This window comes from Pristiophorus japonicus, chromosome 33, assembly GCF_044704955.1.
Source record: "Pristiophorus japonicus isolate sPriJap1 chromosome 33, sPriJap1.hap1, whole genome shotgun sequence".
Lineage (NCBI taxonomy): Eukaryota > Metazoa > Chordata > Chondrichthyes > Pristiophoridae > Pristiophorus > Pristiophorus japonicus.
In genome coordinates this window covers 2751094-2758993 of record NC_092009.1, presented here as the reverse complement: position 1 = coordinate 2758993, position 7900 = coordinate 2751094, and positions in this window count along the sequence as shown.

Below are 7900 nucleotides of genomic sequence, written 5' to 3'. Positions count from 1 at the left end.
CCCATCTCCATCTGCCCCTGTGAAATTGTTGGTGAGTCACATTACGCAACCGACTGGCTCGCCAGGCCATTTCAGAGGTCAGTTAAGAGCCAACGACATTGCTGTGGGTTTGGAGTATGATATAGGCCCAGACCGGTAAGGACAGCAGAATTATTTCCCGAAAGGAGACAAGTGAACCAGATGAGGAGTTTGTTACAATGGTCATCATTATTGATACTTTTAAAATTCCAGATTTACTTAATTGAATTTAAATTTCCCTACTCTCGTGGTGGGCTATGATTTATTCTCTCTGGATTATTAGTCCAGTGACATAACCATCATGCTACTATGATTGAACTCCATCTGTGTAATGCGCTCAAGGGGTTGAATGACACCTCTTATTCCTTTGCAATAGGTTGAGGGAAGGAATGGTGTGCCCTGTTCCTACGCAACAGGATCGGGAGATTGATTAGCCTCCTCCTGTTCCTGTATAACAGGTTCGTGATTCGCAAATGCCTCATCCTGAGCCTTTCGAATGGCTACCTGCACTTCTACTCTTCTTATAGATATGTCTCAAGGAGCGGAATGGCTTCCGCCAGTCCGATGCCTCAGGCTCGAGGGGCTAATGGCCTTCCCCTGTCCTTGTGCAACAGACTGGAGAGGTTCAATTACATAGTCCTATTTCTGCTCAATAGCTTCATTGGATTGGCAGTGCCTTATGATCAACTATGCGAAAAGTTCGAGCGACCGAATGGAGTTCGACATTTCTTGTAAAACAGGCGCACACAACTGAATGGCTTCCTCCTGCCCTTTGCAATTGGTTTGAGTGGTTAAGTGACTCATTGGCCTCCACCTGTCCCTGTGTAACAGGCTCGATTGCTTGCATCTGTTACCGTGCAAAATATTCAGATGATACTTGGGAAGGACTGGAGCCACTTGTGCAACAGAAAGTGCAGGGACCACAGTTAGCCTTGTCTGAAGTATTGCTTTGATGCAAAGTTCACTGTGCGGCCCAGACTCAAATCCTGACTCTGGTGGGAATCGAGACCAAAAATTTTGAATGTTTAATATGCCAAGAATTAGAAAAACAACGTGATATCCATTGCGCCGCAGAGTCGCCAAATTGTGCATCAATACAAAAGTAAAATAGTGTTGATACGTAATCTGAGCTGAAAAAAATCTGGAAACACTCAGCAGATGAGGCAGAATCTGCGGACAGAGAAACAGAGTGAATGTTTCAAGTCGATGAACATTCATCGCCACTGGATCAATATCCGCCGTCTAAAACGGATGCCCTGTCAGACCCGAATCATCATGTTTCTGTTTGAAAGGGATGTTTTGTCATGGACTCGTAGAACCTTTCAGCACGGAAGGAGGCCACTTCGGCCAGCGTGTCCGCACCGTCCGAAAATTGCTATCCCTCCTAATCCCACTTTCCAACTCTTCTTGTAACCATGCAAAAATCTATTATTTTATTTTATTCATTTAAGCATGTTGACATCGCTAGCAAGCGGTTAATGGCCTTCTCCTGTTCTTGTGTAACAGACTGGTAATGCTCAATTGCCTCCTACTATTTCTGTGCAACAGGTTCGTTGGTGTGGCATTGCCTTCTCCTCATCTGTGCAACAGAATTTGTTGCAGTCATCCTCAGTTTTGAATATCCAACTAATTTGGCATCATCCGCAAATTGAGAAATTGTGTTTTTGATTCCCAGGTAGAAGTCATTAATATAAATTGTAAACAACAGTGTTCCCAGCACCGATCCTTGTGGAACAGCACTGCCCACATTCTGCCACTCTAAAAAGCTAACTTTTACCCCTACTCTCTGCTTTCTGTCTTAAAGCCAGATAGCTATGCATTCATCCAGTTGTCTCCAGACTCCACATTCTCTGACCTCTCTTGCGGTTCTTCTTTTTCCTGTGTTACAATCTCGAGATCATATTGTTTCTTTTATTCATTCTATTATGTGGACAATGCTCGCAAGGGCAGCCTTTATTGCACTTCCCTAATTGCCCTTGTGAAGGTGATGGTTCACCACCTTATACAAATGAGTTTCTCGCTGGGCCTTTTCAGAGGGCCGCAAAGAGCCAACCACGTTGCTCTAGATCTGGGGCCACATTTGGCCCAGAGCAGTAAGGACTGCAGATTTCCTTCATTAAAGGAGACTTTTGAACGAGATGGTGTGTTGCGTCAATGGTAAATATTATTAAAACTTTTAAAATTCTAGATGTATTTAATTGAATTTAAATTGTCCTACTCTCTTGGTGGACTGTGATTTTCTCTCACTGAATTACTAGTCCAGTGCCACAGGCCTCCGGCTGTGCAATGTGCAAGAGGGGCTGAATGATTCAGGCTGTTCCTGTGCAATAGTTTGAGGGACGGAATGTCATCCCCCGCTTCCAATGTAACAGGTTCTAGGGGTTGATTAGTCTACACCTGTTCCTGTATAATAGGTCGGTGTGTCTGAAATGCCTCGTCCTAATCCTGTGCAACATCTTCTATTAAGGGGAGAGCGGAGTGGGGGAGGGGAGGCGGTGGGGAGGACGGTCGCAATGCAGAGAAATCTAGACTGCTAAAGAGAAATGAAAATGAAGCAATGCCGGAAAGTGATTGTTGTAATGTATCCACATTATGTCAAGAAGGGACTGAGTATACAATCAAAAGAGTGCACTAAAAAATAGGATCCTGATAAGAAAAAAAGCGATAAGATAAATCGGGCTATAGTGCAAAAAAATGTTATGATCTCTAATAATGTTAAAAAGACCAATTTAAAAGCATTGTATCTGAATGGACGAAGCATCTGTAATAAGTTAGAAGAATTAACAGCACAAACAGATGTAAACAGATACAATATCGGAGCAATTACAGATATTTGGTTGCACGTTGACCAGGGTTGGGAACTGAATATCAAATGAATTCGGTATTTAGAAAGGACAGGCAAAAAGAAAGAGCGGGTTGTGTTGCGGTGTTGGTAAAGGACGATATCAGTGCAATAATGAGAAAGGTATTCGGCTCAGAAAGACAAGATGTAGATTCAGTTGGATGGCACTAAGGAGAATGAAGGACCAGAAAAGATTGGTGTGAGTTGCCCAGAGGCCTCCAAACAGTTGTGGTAGTGTGGAGGATAACATTAACAGGAAATCAGAGCTGCATGTAACAAAGGTACTACCATCATCGAAGGTGACTTTAAACTACATGTAAATTAAAGTAATAATAATGTGGCCGATGAATACATGGCGTTTATACCAGTTGTTTTTTTAGCCCAATATTTTGCGGAGCGTACTCGGGAACAGAATATCCTAGATTGGGCCTTGTGGAAAGAGAAGGGATTAATTAAAAGTCAAGTTGTCTGGGGTCATTTAGCGAGGAGTGGCAATAACTCGATTCAAATCGTTATTAAGATGGAAAGTGAAGTAGCCCAATCCAAATCTATGGTCCTAAATCTAAGCAAAGGATACAACGAATGCATGGGAAATGAATTGCAAGGGGTATGATAGATTGGGAAGAGTCAAGAAACGTCATGTTGGTGGACGGGCAAGGAATGAAATTTCAGTAACGAATGTATGAATTGCGGCAGTTATACTTTCCTTTCTGGTGTAAAAAAAAAGGATGCTGGCCCAACCATGGTTAACAAAATAAATTAAGGATAGTCTTAGATTCAAAGAAGAGTTATACAAAGTTGCCAGAAAAAGTACAAGCCTGAGGATGGGGAACAATTTAAAATTCAGCAAAAATGTGCCAAGAGATTGATTGAGAGGCGAGGAATAGAGTATAACAGTGAACTTGCAAGGAACATAAAAACAGGCTGCAGTAGATTCTACAAGCTCGTAAAAAGGAAAAGATTAGTGAAGACAAATGTATGCCCTTAACAGACAGAAATGGGGGAATTTATAATGTGGAACAAGGAAATGGCAGGACAATTAAATAAATACTTTGGTTCTGTCTTCACGGAGGACATTAATAACACCCCAAAAATGCTTGTGAACCAAAGGTCGAGTGAGCAAGAGGAATTAACGGACATGATTATTTGTAAGAAAATAGTGCTGAGGAAACTAATGGGAATGAGGGCCGATAAAGAACCAGGGCCTTATGATCTGCATCCCAGAGTACTAAAAGAGGTTGCAATGAAAACAGTGCATGCATTGGTTGACAACTTCGAAACATCTATAGGTTATGGAACAGTTCCTGCAGTTTGAACGGTGGCAAATGTAACCCCACTGTTTAAAAATGGAGGGAGAGAGAAAAAAAGGAACTACAGACCGGTTAGCCGAACACCAGTTGTAAGGAAAATGCGAGAATCTATAGTAAAGGATATTATAACAAAACACTTAGATAATACCAAAGGGATTAGACAAAGTCAACACGAATTCCGAAAAGAACACCATGTTTGACAAACCTCCTCGAGTTTTTGAGGATGTAACTGATAGAAAAGTAAAGGGAGAATGAGTGGATATAGTGTACTTGGATTTACAGAAGGCCTCTGATAAAGTCCCACGTACGATGTAGTGTGCAAAATTAAAGCATATATGATTGGGGGTAATATACTAGCATGGATTGAAAATTGGTTAATGGACAGGAAACAGGATCGATGGGCAGAGGGACCTGATGTCCTTGTAAAATAGTCTATTGGAAGCATACATGCAGGTGCAGCAAGCATATAGGAAGGCAGATGATATGTTCGCCTTCATTCCAAGAGGATGTGAGTAAATGAGTAAAGATGTGTTACTACAGTTCTACAGGGCCTTTGTGAGACCGCACCTGGAGTATTGTGTGCAGTTTTGGTTTCGTTATCGAAGAAAGGATATACTTGCCATAGAGGGAGTGCAGCGAAGGTTCGCCAGATGGATTATTGGGATGGCAGGACTGTCGTATGAGCAGAGATTGGGTCGACTAGGCCTGTATTCTGTAGAGTTTAGTAAAATGAGAGAGGATCTCATTGAAACGTATACCATTCTGAAAGGGTTGAATAGACTGGATACGGGGAAGATGATTCACCTGTTTGGGAAGGTTATAACAAGGGGTCACAGTCTCAGAATACGGGGTAGGAAATTTGGGAAGGAGAAGGTGAGATTTTTTTTTCATTCAGAGAGTAGTGCAGCTGTGGAATTCCCTTCCACAGAAGGCTTTGAATGCCGAGTCACTGAATATATTTAAGAGGGAGATAGATTTACAGACACAAAAGAGAACAAGTGATATGGGGGGAAAGCGTGAATATGTTGTTGAGATAGAGGATTAACAATGATCATATTAAATGGCGGTGCAGACTCGAAGGGCCGAACGGACTATTACTGCTCCCGTTTTTTATGTTTCTATGTTCTAGGATCTAAATGGACTTATACTCTTCTTGTAGAGCAAGCTCAATGAATTGATCGCCTTCTGCCTCTCCTAAGGCTCAGATTTGAGGCGTTAATGGCCTCCTCCTTTCCCTGTGCAACAGTGCAGTGAGGCTGATTGGCCTCCAGCTAATTATGTGTAACAGGAAAGTGTGCCTCCTCGTCATCTATGCAGCAGGTACGAGCGGCCGAATGGAGTTCTACTCTTCTTGTATAAAAAGCCTAAGGATCTGAATTACTTCCTCTTGTCCTTTGCAACTGGCTCGAGGGGCTAATGGAATTCTGCTGTCCTTCTGTAACAGGATCGATGGCTTGCTCTTGTTCCTGTGTAATAGTCTCAGGTTCTAAGTGAGCTCAATGGAAAAGTGGGTAGGATTGGAACTACTTGTGCAGCAGGAATTGCAGGGAACGCAGTTTCCCTTCTCTGAAGTATTGATTTGCTGCAAAATGCACTGAGCTGCCGAAGAAACACCAGATCATGACCTAAATTCCGACTAAAATCCGACATATCCAGACTAATGCCACTTTCCAGCTCTTATTCCATAGCCTTTTAGGTGACTGGAATTGAAGTGCATATTCAAGGACTTTTAAAAGTGGTGAGGACTTCTGCCTTTAAATCACTTTCAGTAGTGAGTTCCAGACTCTCACTACCCCTGGTTGGAAACAGTGTCCCTCAAATTCCGGAAAACCTCCTAGCAATTACTTTAAATCTATGATGCCTGGTTGTTGGCCACTCTGCTAAGGGAAATAGATCCTTTCTATGCACTCGATCGAGGCCACTCAAAATTTTATTCACTTCAATACGGATCCCCTTAGCCTCATCTTTTCCAAGGAAAACACACCCAGCCAATGCAATATTTACTCAGAGCTAAATTCAACATCCGCCTAAATCTAACCTTTATGCTCACGAGTGCTGTCTGAACATTCCTGTAATGCGGTGACCAGAGAAGCATGCAATAATTTAGCTGTGGCCCAACTAGAGTTTTACACATTTGAAGCTAACTTCCCCGATCTTATATTCTATGGCTCATCTAATGAATGCAAGTATTCCGTGTTGCTTCTCAACATGTAAACATCGAAAATAGATTCAGCAGTACGCCATTCGACACTTAGAGCCTGCACCACCACTCAATAAGATCATGGCTGATCATTCCCTCAGTACCGCTTTCCTGTTTCCTCCCTACCTCTTGATCCTTTTAGCCATAAGGGCCACAATAATTACCTGTTCAATATACCCAATGAACTGGCATTAACTACTCTTTGCGGCAGGGAATTCCACAGGTTAACAACTCTCTGAGTGAAGAAGTTTCTCCTCATCCTCGTTCTAAATGGCCTACCCCTTATCGTAAAACTGTGTCCCCTGGTTCTGGACTTTCCCAACATTTTGAACATTCTTCCTGCATCGAACATGTCCAGTCCAGTCGGAATCTTACATGTTTCTACGAGATCCCCTCTCATCCTTCTAAACTCCAGTGTATAAAGGCCCAGTCGATTCAGTCTATTTTCATATGTCAGTCTAGCCATCCCTGGAATCAGTCTGTCGAAACCTCGCTGCACTCCCTCAATAGCAAGGACTTCCTTCCACAGATTAGGAGACCTAAACTGAATACAATATTCCAGGTGAGTCTCACCAATGCCCTTTACAACTGCAGTAAGACGACCCTGCTCCTATACTCAAATCCCCTAGCTATGAAGGCCAACATACCATTTGCCTTCTTCACAGCCTGCTGTACCTGCATGCCAACTTTCAATGACTGATGAACCATGACACCCAGGTCTCGTTACACCTCACCTTTTCCTAATCTGCCGCCATGCAGATAATGTTCTGCCTTCGTTGTTTTGCCATCAAAGTGGATAACCGTACATTTATCAACATTATACTGCATCTGCCATGTATTTGCCCACTCACCTAACCTGTCCAAGCCAACCTGCAGCCTCTTAGCGTCCTCCTCAGGGCTCACACCGCCAGATAATTTAGTTTCATCTGCAGACCTGGAGGTATTACACTCAATTCCTTCATCTGAATCATTAATGTATTCTGTGAAGAGCTGGGGTCCCAGCACTGAGCCCTGAGGCACTCCACTAGTCACTGCCGGCCATTCTGGAAAGGAGCCGTTCAACCCGACTCTCTGCTTCCTGTCTGCCAACCAATTCTCGACACTTTTGTTCTGTCTTCACAAAGGAAGATACAGATCAACTTCCGAATGTAATAGGGGACAATGGGTCTAGTGAGAATGAAGAACTGAAAGATATCCTTATTAGGTGGGAAATTGTGTTAAGGAAGTTGATGGGATTAAAGGCCGATAAATCCCCGAGTCCTGATAGTCTGCATGTCAGAGTACTTAACGAAGTGGCCCGAGAAATAGTGGATGCATTGGTGATAATTTTCCAGCAAGCTATCGACTCTGGATCAGTTCCGATGGACTGGAGGGTAGCTGATTTAATGCTACTTTTTAAAAATGGAGGGAGAGAGAAAGCGGGTAATTATATACCCGTTAGCTTGACATCCGTAATGGGGAAACTATCGGAATCAATCACTAAGGAGTTAATTTGGAAAGCAGTGACAGGATCGGACCGAGTCAGCATAG